At 40.6% G+C, this 17,599-nt stretch overlaps 1 protein-coding gene across 2 annotated transcripts in view; it reads left to right on the forward strand.

Moving 5' to 3' along the window:
* Positions 1–17,599, forward strand: part of COL21A1 (collagen type XXI alpha 1 chain) — a 214,792-nt gene that overhangs the window by 735 nt on the left and 196,458 nt on the right. The gene's annotated exons all lie outside the window — the stretch shown is intronic.

Below are 17,599 nucleotides of genomic sequence, written 5' to 3' on the forward strand. Positions count from 1 at the left end.
TTGGAGGTCCCGCGTCTGCAGGGTGCAGCGGGCCGTCTGGAGGGTGCAGTTTCTTCCCGCGCGTACGGAGGCAGCGGGTGAACCGGGAGGCAAGTCGGGACCCAGGATGGAGACAGGGACCCGGGATCTGTCCCGCAAAGTTCCTGGGCGGTTGCATGATCTCCGGAGCCTCTCGGGTCTCTGATTTCTGCTCGGAGCATTCTGGCCTCGGAAAATGGATGGTGCGCGGTGATTTACTCCCCTAAGCTCGTCTCTCTGGGCCGCGGTCTTTCTCGAAGGGGCTCTGCTGTCCGCACGTGCGGCGCCGGGAGCGTGATGCAGAGCGCGGGGTGGCGGGCTGTGCGCGATGCCCCGGACGTTCTCCGAGACTGCGGCCCCGGAGGCTCACTCAGGGGAATGTGAAAAATCCGGGGCCGGGGCAGCACCCAGTCAATTGTATCGGAATCTGTGGGAGTGGGCTGCACGCTTCCCAGGTGACTGCTAGGTGGGGTGGCTTTGGGACCAGTGGGTGAGAGCCTGCTTGTCCAAGGAAGGGGTGTCTCTGGGCAGCGGCAGCAGCCTCCCCTGGGAACTTTCAGAAATGCAGACTCGGGGGCCCAGCTCGGGAGGCGCAGACTCTCCGAATCTGAAACTGCGGGGGAGGGACCAGCCCTCTCTGTGTTCCTGGACCCTGCAGGTCATGCTAGCGCTGGCTCTCTGTAGAGGACTCTGGGTCGGGTTTCAGCGGAGGGAAGGGCAGACGCCTTTGGATTTCCTTCCAGAGAAGGGAGGAAACAGACCCCTTTCCCGAAAATTTTAGATATTGATCAGTAGGGTTCTTCCCATATTAAAAAAAAAAAAAAAATGCCGTGGACTTTGGAGGATTCTAAAAAGGGTGGAGACTTAGCCATCACCTGGAGCCAGTTTTCCTGTAGTAAACATTTTCTATTTTTAAGAGTTGAAAGGAAGCCAAAGAAGACATGTACCTAAAACTCTCCTGGCTGCAATAACACCAACGTTTGGCCCCCGATGGGGCTGCTCCCTATCATCCCTGTCATCAGTACATGTTACAGGACTCATATGAGGTATGAGCAGCTCGAGGTTTCAGGGATTCATGCCATTTCTCCAGAGTACAAGGAAATTCAGCCTTGCAGGTCTCTGAATTCTCTGAGTGGCTTTTTTTTTTTTTTTTTTTTTAAATAGAGATCTGAGATTTCAAAATTTTGGCGAAAAAAAGTTCCAGCTGTTCCTAAGTCATTAGTACAGAAATAGAATGACTTTGCAAATAGGCTTAAATGGATCTGAAAATCTGATGTTGGAACAAAAGCTAGAAGAGGCGTGACCGTGGTCCTAGCACATGTGTGCTGGGGTGAATACTGCTCCGTGTATGTGGGACTTTCTGCGTGGAGAACAGGTGCTTTCCAAGCTGCTATTTTCAGAACCAATTTGTGATGAGGTATAGAGACAGGTTCGAAGCATGTGTTTAGAGAACTGGGGGAAATACAGGTTGTGGTGAGGACCAGGAGCCTTGATCTGAGGCCTAAGCTGCAGGTTCAAGATCTGCTCTTCTGATTCTCTGAGCTCTGGGGCAGGGGTATAACTCTGCGAGCCTCACCTTCCCCATCTGCAAAATGGGTACTGCCACAGTTCTCATGTTTTCAGAGTTAAAGGAAATAATGCTTCCAGCAAAGTCAATGAAATATTTGCTAGTCCAAAATGTGCACACACACACAGACACACACCCCAACTAAAAAGAAAGTAAAGACCTAATCCCCAAACTCTTGGAATGAAAACTATGTTGAGAACATGGTCACATTTTAAATTTACGTGTATTTATGTGTCAACCTCACCCTTAGAATTTACAGTTTTTCCTTACTAAAATCTGAATATATGGACATCCTCTATCTTCCTAATTTTACTCTATGTTTTATATAGAACTTTCTAGAAAAATATTTTTTCTAGTAGATTATCTTCAAGTCAACAGCCTAGTTTTTTTTTTTTTTTTTTTTTTTAGATAGTGGAGTGCAGTTTATTACACCGGCGGGCCCAAGGCAGAGTCTCCTCTTAGCCAAGGGCCCCGACCAGCATTTGTGAAAATCTTTTATACCCCATGTGTCCAAACCCACTACCCCAATTCCCTTGAGACTTACATAAACAAAGGAAGGGTAAATACAACTACAATAACCCCATCATTCACGTGTTATGTGTTCAAACAGTCAATAATCAATAAGCCCGCAGTTACATTCCAAATAGTTAATAACTGATAAGCCTGTGCTTACATTCTGATAGATAGTGTCCGGAGGCAGGGGTGATTAGTGTCTGTTCTTCAAGATTCCCCTGCCCAGAGGGGGGTCTTATCCTTCCATCCATAACGAGCATCATTTATTGAGATATATTGTACCTTAGCCCTCCTGCCACCCACATGAGAGCAGCCTAGTTTTTAATCTACTCACTGTGTATGGTAAAGGATTTTACCATTTGGTGGAATTTATAATCTAATCACATTCAAATTTAAATAGCCTTAAATCTGGCTCTCCAGAATATTACTCCTTATAAAAGACAGTTCAAATGATAGGCCTGGCATGCTGTGGCTTCCAAGAACATCAGTTTAGAAGTCCTACCTGGCATTTCCTAGGTTCTTGAGAGAGAAAAATGAAACCTTATCCAGTTGCATCAAGGTTTGTTCAAGACAATGTAAGAGAAAGCAGGTTGAGGACACAGCAAGGACAAGCCTAAACTGGCAGAAAGGTTAGGTGAGGTCCTTTTCTTTCTTAGCTGCAATATTTTCCCAATGCTTCAGAACCACATACAGAAGAAGCAACTCCTTTTACAATATTTGATTGGAACTGATCTGGGTGATCCTCTTAGAACCAAAGAGTTCTAGTAAAAAAAAAATATGGGTATTAATTCCAAAAGAATATACCATTTGATTCTGTACTTTGAAATGCGTCTCGATTCACCTTTAATTTCAGTGATAAATTGACTATTAGATTTCCAACTGAGGATGCAATTTTAGGACTCATCTTCCATCTTTAAATGTAAGAGATTGTACCCTTTCTGTTGCCAATGTTCTGTGACTTCTAGAAGACTAAATAGAATACAGGTTTCAGCACATAAACATCTTAGTTACTTCATTCAGGAAATCAGGTCTTCATTAGGATACTTTGGAATTTTCAAGGTAATGTTATTAAATTGAATGAGTAGAACTTAATGTTATTAAATTAAATGTAATTGCAACTTAATGTAAGTAGGGTTTTCTTTTTGGCTTACTATGTATGAGATGAGGAGTGGCTCTGGGCATGAAAAGTGAAGATCAGAGGCACTTCTCTTGATGGGGAAAATGAAGGCGTGTGGAAGCAAATTTAAAAGCTCAGTAATCAAATTATGTATCCTGGATAATTTAACTCAAGAGCTGAGTGTCTGTGATGTTGCAAGTCAGTGACAAGATGAGGCAGCCCAGTGAGTGGCCAATTCAGAAAGATGCTAATGCCCCATGGTGATTTCATGATTCTCCGCTTGCAGGCACAAGGGCAGGAGCAGAGATAATCATAAAGGAGTGAGTGTAATTGCCTTTATTTTTCATAACTTGGCTCACTTAGAAAGGTTCTGATGGTCTTCATTTCAGTTCATTTATTTTGATGGCCCACTTTGTTCCAAAGTTGATGGTTTTACCATTAAGGCCAACCTGGAAAGTCGTGTGAGCAAAACACATCACAGGAAAGGCATATATGTTTTTATTTTGTATTTATTATTTTTGGATTGTATTTCTCAGCATGCAGTAGTAATTCTTTAGTTTGTTTCATTAGCATTCTTGTGGGAAACAAGTTGAAATATTTATTTCTGGCAAGTGATCCAGTCTTACGAAAAGAGAATTGGCTCTGGAGGCTGAGATCGCAAACCTTTTCCATCTCACAGTTATGAACACACACTCTTCAGCCATAACACCAAGCCTTTAGTCCTGACTGTCACTTACTAGTTGTTTGAACTTGGACCAGTTGTGTAACCTTTCTTTGTTTCTGTTTCCTCCTTAGTAAAATTGGGGTGAATGCATATTAAGTCGCTTCAGCTGTGTCTGACTCTTTGACCTCACGGACTGTAGCCTGCCAGGGTCTTCTGTCCATGGGATTTCCCAGGCAAGAATACTGGAGGGGGTTGCCATGCCCTCCTCCAGGGGATCTTCCTGACCCAGGGATCAAACCTGTGTCTCTTAAGTCTCCTGCATTGGCACCACCTGGGAAGCCCTAAAATTGGGGAATAGTACCTACATAAGGGGGGTTATCATGAGGAGTAAATGAATCAATGAACATAAAGTTCTACTAACGGTAAATGCTTAATAAGTATTTCCTATCATTTCACCTTGGATGTTAATGGTTTAAGCTGAAGCTCTCTTTTTCTCTTTTCACCTCTGACAGTTAGATCCTGAAAAGGTAGTGCTAATTCAAGTTATGTTCATTTGATGCTTTTTCTGTTTTAGCTAGTAAGAGAATTTGTTTCTGAATAAATGAAGTCCTTCAACTTTCTTGGAAAATAATACAAACTTTTGAACAACATTCTAAAAGTTCCCAGATGCTGCTACTGTGGGCCTGAGATCACACTCAGAGAATGACTGCTTCACACACTAGTTCCCAAACTGGACTAAACATTGGAATCACCTGAGATCAGAGCTGTAGCATGTTGATGCCCAAACTGATTAAACAGTTGATCAGTTGGGTTAATTTATTGTGAATGTAGTTGTCATGTGCTTTGAAAAAGAGAGGCTGTGTAACATTACACCTTACCTGTCTATGTGGAATTCCCATGCACTCATAGCATTTTTAGGGATATTATAATTTGTCCAATCAAAATGGGGAAACAGTCTTGGGGACCTCATTCTTGGCTGAAAGCTCAGGAACAGTCAGTGATGGCACCAGATAACATCAGGATTCCTGTATTCTGCTCAGTACATTTTTCACTCAACCGCCTTGTCTTCTGAAAAATCAGATAATGTGGTAGAAGCACATAATCCAAGATAGAGTGCCCTGGGAATCCTATGGACCTGCCTGTCTCCCTTGACCCAGTTTGATTTTTGATTTCAGGGTTGTTTATTAAAAAACTTCTCTAAATGAAAATCCACTGACACCACCATACTTAAATTTAAGAAAATAAACCTATAGCTACTATCCCTTGTGAAAAGGATGAATATTTTTCTAGCTAGGTTAAGGATCCAGTTGAGTTTTCCCTCTTTGATGTTACTTTAGCAGTTTGGCTTTTACTAATGAAAAACTCAGAGGTATTTGAAAATTTCAGAAAACATGGGCAGTTTTCTCAAGTCCAAGTTTGGTGACCTGCTGGGAATCCTGCCAGGTTCTCGTGTTGATTCGCTGTTTAATTTTGGTTCTGACTTGTCTTGTTTTGATATAGGTCAGTGTAGCCATGATTGCAATGTTATGTTACCCGTAAACTGTTGGTTTTTACAGTTATTGGTGTCGAGAAGAAAAGATTAAGAACTGACACAATTTTCTTTTTAAATTGAAAGTAAAAACTTCTAGTGAAGTTTGAGCTTTATAGGAAGTTCTTCTAAATATATTCTTTGGAAATGTAGCCTTTTACATTTTAATTATGTAACAGGGGTAAATAAAAACAAACACTCAGAATATACGTTTTATATTTTTATGGTAACTTTCAAATCTATAGGTGATTCAATGAAACAAAGTATTGAATGTTTTACAAATGCTAAACCTTGCTGTATTTCTCTACTGAATTAGGAAGAGACAGTTTGATTCCACCTCAAGGGGTTGTCTAGGCACTCACCAGTACCCAGAATTAGATACAATATTAAAGATAAGGAAAGGAGGGACATTCTTTTTAAGTGTTCGGCCAATAATCACACGGTGGTAAAGCGCCTGTCCAGCCTGACTGTCCCCTGGGATTCAGAGAAGTTACTTTGTTCAGTTTAGTAAGTCTATTAATAGCCAATTGGCAGTTTTCTTTTTTCAAATGGAAAGCGCCTCTTAATTTATTTCATAAAAGTAACACTTTGTACCTATTTTTAAGTGAAAAAAGGTATAAGGCGAAAATAGTTTTGATTTAAATTTATGAAAATCAACAAGTGTGGCATTCTCATTTAACATAATGTCTTGAATTAATCTTTAGAAAGGGCTGAATATGATTAAAAAAATTATTGAAATATAGTTGATTTCCAATATTGTGTTAGTTCCAGATGTACAGAACAATATCCAGTTATGCATATGCATAGTATATATATGTGTATATATAGGTATATATGGTCTTTTATAGATCTTTTTCATTGTAGGTTATTACGAGATGTTGAGTATCATTCTCTGTGCTACACAGTAAGTCTTTGTTTTATATATAGCAGTGTGTATCTGTTAACACCAAGCTCTTGATTTATCCCTCCCCCTCTTTCCCCTTTGGTAATGGTAAGTACGTTTTTTGTTTCTGTGGGCCTATTTCTGTTTTGTAAAATAGGTTCAACTGTATGATGCTTTTTAGATTCTACATATAAGTTTTATCATATGGTATTTGTCTTTCTCTGCTGACTTACTTCACTTAGTATATAATCTCTATGTCTACCCATGTTGCTGCATATGGCATTATTTCATTCTTTTTTATGGCTGAGTAGTATTCCATCATGTATGTAGACCGTGTCTGTATCCATTGATAGTTCATAGCAGCACTATATACAATAACCAAGACATGGAAGCAACCTGTGTCCATTAGGAGATGAGTTTGATTTGAATTTATATCATGGCAAGAAGTGGAGAAGTTACCCCAGAGGGAGGCAGAGTGGAGAAGGGAAAAACCTGAGGCCTTGAGAATGCGGACGATTCCGCCACGTCTCTGCAGAAGCTGCCCTTCTCCCTCCGGCAGTGTCTTTCCATCCTCTCATAGTTCCTTTGCTTTTCTTTCCCTGTTCAAACCACCTGTGAGCCAACACTTCTGGACTAAGGTTTGAAATGAGAGAGAGTGAAAGATGCTTCGTGAGGAGCGGAGATGCCAAGGTAACTGTCTTAGGTAGAGTGGTTCATATATTTCCTACTTAGCTCCCTTCAGAATGAGGAGGGAGCAGGGATGAAAAGAAAACGTGGGATTCAGAACTCTTGATGAGATGTGGAGGCACATGGAACCTTATTCAAACTCCCGTATAACTTAGTGGTGGCAAGTATGTCAATGTGGGATGTGAGCAGGTAGGTACCTACAATCTAAGTTATATGTTGTTTTCATTCTGCCATTTGAATAATAGTACAGTATCTGTACATGAAGTACTAAATAAATAGACACACATTATTTCCAAGAAGGCTCTGGGCCAGGAAATGGGAAACCTGGTTTCTCATCCCAGTCCACCACTAATTTACTAAATTGGTCGCTTATCAGAAAAGCTTGTAGTAAAACAGACCCTTGGTAGGTGTGATCGGAAAGTCTTCTTTCATTTTCTTTTTCTTGGTGAAAAGCACCATTTAAGACCATCATGGATCATGTGAAAAGTTTCAGCTTAGACCATCTGTGTTCAGAGGTGAAGTCAGTTCAAGTAAAACCCTTCAGGATGTTAGTCTCTGAAGAAATGTAGCATTCACTCCAAAAATTCCTATAACAATGTTCTTGAATGTTCACTGAAGATGGATGTTACTATGCATGGGAAATAATGAGATAGCAGATCTTTTTATTTCAAGAAAATTGTATTTTCCTTTTCATGATGCCTAAACAAACTTTTTTGGCATTCATGTGGGAATTATATAAAACATATTCACTGGTCTTTTCAACACTTGGAAAAAAAATTCCTATTCTTAATTATGGGTTTTATAAGCGAAATCATGTTTATATGAGTAATCATATTATGTTTTTGAGCTCAAAATTGTATGTTTCCCAAAATGTTAACAGTTGCGTTTTGGAGGTAGTATGATAGATACTTTCTTCCTGCTTTTCTTTGTTTCCTCTATTTTTTGACACACGTGTATTAACTTTATAATGCAAAAATAAATACATAACTACATGCTTTGTGGAGGAAGCATATGAAATGGTAATTTTGAATTCTAATACAAATGGGAGATAATGATGTTACAGTGTGATTCATATACATTCCTATAATTCACAAAGCACTTGTTATTCGAGATGTACTTTGAAATACCAGACACACTAATAAGAGATAGTAAAATCTGGCGAAAATGATGGGAGTGATTTTTATGAAAAGCAGAATATCACTTTCTTAATCCATGTGAATGCCAGAAGAATATTATGTATTCTGATCCTGTAAACCCATCGAGGATCATAGCTGAGATGGGCGGGGGGGGGGGGGGGTGTGGTGAGTCATGGCCTTGCCACTTAGCCCCTGTGTGACCTTGTTCATGGTTCTTAACCTTTTAAAGCTTAATTTGCCCATCTGTCAAGAGAGGATCAAAGGACCTACTTCATGCTGTGGTCAAGAGTGTTCGGTGGAATAATGCACATAAACTCTTAAACACAGTGCCTGGCAGAGAAAAGTACTCAAATTAGTCATTATCACGAGTATAATATTCTTCCTACTTCTGAGCTTGTTCACACATCTGATTTGGATGTCTACCTTGTGGAAAGCATGCTGCTTCTTTAGGGGAGGATATCCTCTGGGCAGCCTGGGTCGTGGTGGAGAGGTGAATCCAGACTTTTACCCTTCTCCACGTTGTGCTGGGGATTCAGGGGAGTGTGTCTCCCTAAGCTGGCAGCGCTCTGGGGGTGCCGACAGAGGCTTTGCCGAGCAACTCCTGTATCCATTTGCCTCCTCAAATAGAGGTCTTTGTGGCTATAGCCCAGAATTGGTGTGTCTGTATAGGATATGCATTAATTCATCCACTAGGCAATTATTTTTTCAGCTCTTTCCATAGATTAATTCCAGATCCTAGAGATGCAGCAAAAATGAGACATGATCCCTGTCCTCAAGGACTCACAGTCTCTTTGCAAATTTCACTGTGTCTGCTTTGTCTATCAGGGTTGGTATCATATCACGGAACTCTTAAACCTAGTACATTGCTGCTCTCAGTAGAGCGCTTCAAAGAGGGTGTCATGGTTGATTTCATATGTTAATTGCTCCCATACCCACTAATCTGAAGGTTTATTATTGGGGGTCCCTGGTTGGGTCTATGCTTTTCTCAAAACTGCGATGAACTCTACATGTATAATGTACATCAGTAAGTTTTGCAAAGTAGACTAGGCACATAGTCTACCAATCCAAAAAGTAAACAAAAACCCATGATGAGCTGAATTGAAGTGATCAAGGCTTAAAATAGAAGGAAGTTATGGAGACACTCCAGTGTTCTTGCCTGGAGAATCCTAGGGACAGGGGAGCCCGGTGGGCTGCCGTCTATGGGGTCACACAGAGTCAGACATGACTGAAGTGACCTAGCAGCAGCAGCATGGAGACACTGGGAAAATCGGAATCAATTATTTTTAGACTACACATGTCAGAGCCCTGAAAAAAAATGTAAATATTTTTGAGCTCTGATTCATTCTCAATTAGTAAATTAAGTGAATGTCTGGCCAGTTACCAATATAGGATAGTGAGAGCCATTTGTGCATCTGTATTTCCTTAACTGTGCCTCGAAATATTTTTAATTTTTAGCTGGATAGTGTAATTTCACATTGGACATTTTTCGGCCAGACCCATTACATCATTAAACGCTAAACTTGAGTAGTACAATGAGTTTGTGTGTTTTAAATGTTTCTACATCATCTTGGATGGATAAGGCTGCCAAGTTGAATTTCACATCTCATATCTAGAAACCTGCCATGTTTTCCATACATGAGCCTAAAACAGTTTAAGTAAGACTAGTGAAGCAATTATAATTTCATATTTTCAAACTTGATTTGAATACTAATGACTTTAAGAATAAATGTATGCATGTTTTCCACTTCATTCCATCTTCAGCTTTTCTGCAAAGAAAAGCATGTATCATAAAGGTAGCCGCAAGAAGAACCTCTTCCCTCTCCCTCTCTATAGTTGTTTTCATGTTGCCAGTCCTTAAGCAAGGCCAATCTATTTCTCAAGACAGTGTCCTCGAGGAATCTGATTATTACAGGGTTGCCATCTTCCCAAATGCAGGGAAGAAGAGTCCTAGCCCTGCTTCTCCAGAGGGTAAGGCTCTGCTACTTTTACTGTTCAGTTCACTCACCAAGTCGTGTCCGACTCTTTGTGACCCCATGGACTGCAGCACACCAGGCTTCCCTGTCCATCACCAACTCCCGGAGCTTACTCAAATTCATGTCCATTGAGTCAGTGATGCCATCCAACCATCTCATCCTCTGTTGTCCCCCTTTCTTCCTGCCTTCAATCTTTCCCAGCATCAGGGTCTTTTCCAATGAGTCAGTTCTTCACATCAGGTGGCCAAAGTATTGGAGTGTCAGCTTCAGCATCGTCCTTCCAATGAATATTCAGGACTGATTTCCTTTAAATTAGACTGGTTGGATCTCCTTGCTGTCCAAGGAACTTGCAAGAGTTTTTTCCAACACTACAGTTCAAAAGCATCAATTCTTTGGCACTCAGCTTTCTTTATAGTCCAACTCTCACATCCGTACATGACCACTGGAAAAACCATAGCCTTGACTAGATGGATCTTTGTTGTCAGAGTAATGTCTCTGCTTTTTAATATGCTGACTAGGTTGGTCATAGCTTTTCTTCCAAGAAGCAAGTGTCTCTTAATTTCATGGCTGCAATCACCATCCGCAGTGATTTTGGAGCCCAAAAAATAAAGTCTGTCTCTGTTTCCGTTGTTTCCCCGTCTATTTGCCATGAAGTGATGGGATCGGATGCCATGATCTTAGTTTTCTGAATGTAGAGTGAAAGCCAGCTCTTTCACTCTCCACTTTCACTTTCATCAAGAGGTTCTTTAGTTCCTCTTCACTTTCTGCCATAAGGGTGGTGTCATTGGCATATCAGAGGTTATTGATATTTCTCCCAACAATCTTGATTCCAGCTTGTGCTTCATCCAGCCTGGCATTTTGCAAGATGTAGTCTGCATGTAAATTAAATAAGCAGGGTGACAATATACAGCCTTGAAGTACTCCTTTCCCTATTTGGAACCAGTCTGTTGTTCCATGTCCAATTCTAACTGTTCCTTCTTGACTGGCATACAGGTTTCTCAGGAGGCAGGTCAGGTGGTCTGGTATTCCCATCTCTTTCAGAATTTTCCACAGTTTGTTGTGACCCACACAATCAAAGGCTTTGGTGTAATCAATAAAGTCTACTTTTACTGTAGACAATTTCAAATTTTGACTTTTTTCCTTTAATGTCTTTCTCCTGGGATTTGTTTTCTCAGAGCCATTTCTTGATGTGTGCTAAAGCAAACAGGGAAAGAAAGAAGGCATATGTATTATCTGCAAAAGCCGCAGGAATGAGTTTCAGTCTCTGTGGTCATTGCCCTCATTTGGGAGTTGCCTGTGTACTCGGTTGCTCAGCCGTTTTGTCTGACTCTGTGACCCCACAGACTGTAGCCCACCAGACTCCTCTGTCCAAGGAGTTTTCCAGGCAAGAATACTAGAGTGGGTTGCCATTTCCCACTCCAGGGAATCTTCCTGACCTAGGGATCGAACCCTGTGTCTCTGGCACTGGCAGGCAGATTCTTTATCACTGTGCCGTCTGGGAAGCCCCCATTAGGGAGTTGGGGAGTTTTAAATGCAAAACGAGGACTTTTGATATATGAAAAGGGCAAGGGGAGACAAGTGTTCCCAAGAAAGCTGTTGTTGTCTTTCTTCCCATTCACAAGAAGGGGCTACTGACAATTGTAAACATGTTGATTTTGTGCTGTGGGCGGTGGGTGGGGGGAAAGTGATGAGTCAGCAAGGTCCCTGGCTCCCTGGGTACCTGGTAGACTGAGGTTGCTTATGGTATGACTGGGAGATGAACTACTTCAAATATAAGTTTGGAAGCAAAGTAAGACTCCAAGTGGTTTAATGCTGGAGGTCGGTGCCAGGGAAGATTTGGTCTGTGTCATACTTTGCTTCATGGAGGAGGTGTGGCGTGAGCCTGCTTCTTGAAGCATGGTTCAGTTTAGACACACGCAATAGTCAACATAAATCATAGGGCTGGAAATTACCTTACAAGTAATTGTCATTTATGATTCAAATGTTGTTTATACCAATGACGCTTGATGCCTTAATTTCTCCCGATAGCATAACTAATGAGCACATGATCTGATGCCAGATGCCATTAAGGATGGGAAACTTTCAGCTTTAAACATCCTTATTTATTAAAAATGATTTTCTTAGGTTAAACTGAAAAATTCCTCCTTGGAGTGTCCATGCATTGGCCCTAATTCTGTGCTCTCGGAGTTACAGGGACAAAAAAATCTCTTCCACTTCAAACGCAATCTTGCCAGGATTTGAAGACAAGTGGAACATGGTATTCTAAAACGGCTTCTTTCTTTTTTCTTTGTCTTTTGTGTGGTTTACAGTTACATCTCCAGCCTGGTCAACCTTCCCTGGACATGCTGAGTATTGATTCTTTCTGACCATTGGTTGCTAAATAGAAAGGGTGTAGCCCTGCTCTTTTCTCACTGTGGCCCAAGAGCAAACTAATTTTTGGCAGCTAACTCACACAAATGACTTCAGTTTGCCATTAGCTAAGGTCTTTTTGTCTGCTCAGCCCTCCTGCTGTTAGGCCAACGGATTCCTTTTAAGCATTCCACAATCCAAATTTTGGATCCCAGGATTTTTGTGTATTTCTTTTGAATTTTGTCTTATTGTGATTGGCTCATTATTTATCCAGGTGAGATCTTATCCACAGGCTTCCAGTCAATCAGTTAGAAATCTTTTTTAGCTTTTCTTTATCTAGAAACTTGATTTGCATGTCATCATTTTCCTCACTCATATTATGGATAACCAGTGAACTTGGCAGGACACAAGACGGAATTCTAAAATATCTCACCAGAAACCTCTTGCCAGGTTGGCAACCACTGTTACTCACCATGGGGGAGCCATTTGATTAGTTTTATACTAGACTACATTTATCTGCTTTCATTTTTGAAGTGTCATAAGTATAGTCCTCTCCTGATAGCAGCTTGGTGCATGCGTGTGCTAAGTCGGTTCCTTCGTGTCCGACTCTTTGTGATCCTGTGGGGTTCATAGGCTCCTCTGTTCGTGGGATTTCCCAGACAAGAGTACTGGAATGGTTGCCATGCCCTCCTCCAGGGAATCTTCCTGACCAGTGATTGAGCTCACGTCTCTCATGTCTCCTGGATTGGTAGGATGGTTCTTTACGGTTCTTTACCACTAGTGACACATAGGAAGCCCAATCCTATCAAAAAAGTACAGGTCAAACTGCACAGCGCAGGGAACTCTACTCAATATTCGGTAATAACCTGTATGGGAAAAGCATCTGTTGAAGAATGAATATATGTGTATATATGATTGAATCACCATGCTGCACATCTGAAACTAACAACACTGTAAATCAACTATACACCAATAACATTTTTTTAAAAAGTGAAAAAAGTGCAGGTCAGTTTAATGTGATTTATTCTTGGTACTCAAAAACATCGTGTCATGTTTAGGACATATTCCTTTTCTAAGTTTTGTAAGTGCTCACAAAAAGGAGTGAAGTTTAGAATGTTTAACAACCAGAAAAACCAGGGCACCAGCCTTGCAGCTCGGGCCCAGGGCAGTCAGAAGAGGCGTCAGGGCGGCCAGCTGACAGCTGATTTAATCCCTCAGCCTTGCGGGTTTCCCAGAAGCCCACATACTCTTGATCTTCAGTGCTATTTCTTTTCTCCTTTCTGTAAGTTTCTGCTGTTTACTTGGACTTTGAGCACTGGTCTATATTTCACAAATGAAGATGTATTGTGAAACAGACTTAAAACTGGGAATGGGTGTGATTTGTTTAAGGGCTTGATGGGAAGGGAGGGTTTATTGAGGGGAGAGCTGGTAATATTTCCAAGTACGGGACCTGGAACCCTTCTGTAGAAATGGTCACTGAAGCAGAGAGGATGGTGGTGTTTCTGGCTGAGCACAAATCTGTCAATCACAAGCTAACCAAAAAAGTCTAGAAGATGAAGACCAATCAAGACAGATACTACCTTTTGAGAAATAGTGAAGAAATGTTGCCAAGGGCACTGTAAAAGGATCGGTTATCTCAAGGAAGAATAACTCTCATGGAGGGTATGATCTTAATCAGAAGGAGATAAAGGAGCAGGGCATGGGCGTGGGTGAGAGGAGGCATTTCTTTGGAACTTGAGGAGGTCATTGATACTGAGGTGTGTGTTTCCATAATGGTGAGTATGTACATACTACTTTATTGGATTTTAGAAAAAATGAAAATTAACCTTTGAAGTTGTAAGATGAGTATAATAATTACTTGAGATGTATGATCAATAGAAAACAGTAGGGAAAAACCTAGAGTGGGCAGATTTAAGTAGAGAAACATAAACTTTCTGCCTTCCTGGTTAATATTGTTGTATTATTCAGTGGCTAAGTTGTGTCCTTCTCTTCATGGCACTGTGGTCTGCAGCACACGAGGTTTCCCCGTCCTGCACTATCTCCCAGAGTTTGCTCAAACTCATGTCCATTGATGCCATCCAACTGTCTCATCCCCTGTCACACATTTCTCCTCCTGACCTCAGTCTTTCCCAGCATCAGGATTTTTTCCATTAAGTCAGCTCTTCGCACCAGGTGGCCAAAGTATTGGTGCTTCAGATTCAGCATCAATCCTTCCAATGAATATTCAGGACTGATTTTCTCTAGGATTGACTGTCCTTACTGTTCAAGGGATGCTCAAGAGTTTTCTCCAACACCACAGTTCAAAAGCATCAATTCTTTGTGCTCAGCTTTCTTTATGATCCAACTCTCTCATCCGAATGTGATTACAGGAAAATCCATAGCTTTGACTAGATGGACTGTTGTTGACAAAGTGATGTCTCTGCTTTTTAATATGCTGTCTAGGTTTGTCATAGCTTTTCTTCTAAGGAGCAGGCATCTTTTAATTTCATGGTGGCAGTCACCATCCGCAGTGATTTTGGAGTCCAAGAAAAGAAAATCTGTCACTTTTTCCCCATCTATTTGCCATGAATTGATGAGATTGGTTGCCATGATCTTAGTTTTTTGATTGTTGAGTTTCAAGCCAGCTTTTTCACTCTTCTTTTCACCCTCATCAAGAAGCTCTGTTGTTCCTCTTTGCTTTTTTTTTTTTCCTGCCATTTTGCCATTCTGCCATTTTCTGCCATTAGACTGGAATCATCTGCATATCTGAGGTTGCTGATATTTCTCCTGGCAATTTTGATTCCAGCTCATGAGTTATTCAGCCCGGCATTTTGCATGATGTACTCTGCATAGAGGAGAAGGAAGTAGCAATCCAGTCCAGTATTCTTGCCTGGAAAATCCCATGGACAGAGTAAGCTGCTGGGCTACAGTCCATGAGTTGCAAATAATCAAACATGACTGAGTGTGCACACACACACACACATACACATGTACACAATGTATAGAAGTTAAATAAGCAGGGTGACAATATACAGCCTTTACATACTCCTTTCCTAATTTTGAACCAGTCCATTGTTCCACGTCTGGTTCTAACTGTTGCTTCTTGACCTGCATACAGGGTTCTCAGGAGACAGGTAAGGTGGTCTGGTATTCCTATCTCTTTAAGAATTTCCCAGGTTTTTGTGATCCACACAGTCAAAGGCTTTAGTGTAGTCTGTGAAGCAGAAATAGATGTGTTTTTTCTTCTGGAATTCCTTTGCTTTTTCTATGATCCAGTGTATGTTGGCAATTTTACATCTGGTTTCTCTGCCTTTTCTAAATCAAGCTAGTACATCTGGAAGTTCTCGGTTCACATACTGCTGAAGCCTAACTTGAAGGATTTTGAGCATCACCTTACTAGCATGTGAAATGAACATAATTATATGCTAGCTTGAACATTCTTTGAAATTGCTTTTCTTTGGGATTGGAATGAAAACTGACCTTTTCCAGTCCTGTGGCCACTACTGAGTTTTCCAGATTTGCTGACATATTGAGTGTTCAGTTCAGTTCAGTCGCTCAGTCGTGTCTGACTCTTTGCGACGCTATGAATCGCAGCACACCAGGCCTCCGTGTCCATCACCAAGTCCTGGAGTTTACTCAAACCCATGTCCATCGAGTCGGTGATGCCATCCAGCCACCTCATCCTCTGTTGTCCCCTTCTCCTCCTGCCCCCAACCCCGAGTGTAGCACTGGTTAATATAGCAGTTTCATTATTATGAAATATGCCTTCATTACAGAGAATAATTAGTATATCAGTGTGAATGAACCTTTCCGCCTGAAGCATTGTGCCATACCTTGCTTGGAAGACCCTTACCGCTCTGTTATTCTAGTGGTGATTTATTTGCAGACTATCCTCTAAGCAAAAGTACAAAGATTTGTGTCCCTCCGATTTTAGAAATATTCAGTCCTGCTGGCCATTTCTGAATCTGTGAAGGAAAAAGGAATATTGAATAGAAGGAAGAGGGAGGGTAGGTGTGAGGACGCACCATGGAAAGTTTTCTGTGGACCATTGTGAATTCCAAATATGATCTTCCAGAAAGTTGTAGGCTATCATTGTACCTCACTTTAATTCCTAAATTGCAAAAGGGAAAGGGGGTGGGGAGAGAGATAACTTAGAAAGTTGGTTATAGATATAATATACAGAATATTATATCTATTCTATATATAATAGAATAGATAGCCAACAAGGAGCTTTGTATAGCACAGGGAACTATACTCAACATTTTGTAATACCTATAAAGGAAGAGAATCTAAAGTTATATATATAATACTGAATGTCTGTGCAGTACATCTGAACATATCAACTATACTTTAATTAAAAATTAAAAAAAATATACCTGAGTTAGGGAGCTCTTTTTTCTTAATGTTTGCCTTGTGTTTATTTTTACAGAGTTAGCATTCTTACTAAAAGAAATACTGAGAGGGAAGACAAAGGTTTGCAACACATGAATCAGGTTATTTTTGACTCTTTCATAGAGATGATTTAATGGGGGAGAGCAGAGTCTGGTTTTAGCTGTGGATCGGTTGGTGAGCATGTTGTGGTTCTAAGATCCTTAGAAGTGTCTGTGTTGAGAGGGACAATATCAGCCAGTTCCCCTGTTACCAGCATCCATTTCCCTTCCTGTCTGATGGTCTGAAGGTCTGAGAGTCTGAGGTTCAGTTGGTTGGTGGGTCTATCAGTTGGGTTATCAATTCATTGCCTCTTTTTCTTTCTTTCATTTTAGAAAAAGTGTCTCTAGAATGGTTTATTATTCTGCTATTTGTATAAGTAAGGCATAGAAAATATCCTAAATGTTCAGTATTAGAAACAAGGTTGATATTTGCATTGATTATGAAATGGCATTAAAAATGGTGTTTAACAGTAAATGTGTCTTTAGATATAAGTAGAAAATAGTAAACAAATTTGTATACATAAATGTTCATGTCAAAATATTCAAAGGAAAAAGGATACAGTTTTAGAACTTATTGCTTAGGAAATGAGTATTTTATAAATATGGAATATTCCCTTCTTGGCCCTGTTTAATCATTTTTTGCCTTCTATTTTATGTGGTATGCCTATTTTGTTTTATTAGCATTTTCCTAGTGAATTATTTCTCTGACTGCTTATTTTCAACACTTGTTGTCACTGAATTTTAGGTGGATTTCT

The sequence above is a fragment of the Cervus elaphus genome, chromosome 7 (genome assembly GCF_910594005.1).
Source record: "Cervus elaphus chromosome 7, mCerEla1.1, whole genome shotgun sequence".
NCBI lineage: Eukaryota > Metazoa > Chordata > Mammalia > Artiodactyla > Cervidae > Cervus > Cervus elaphus.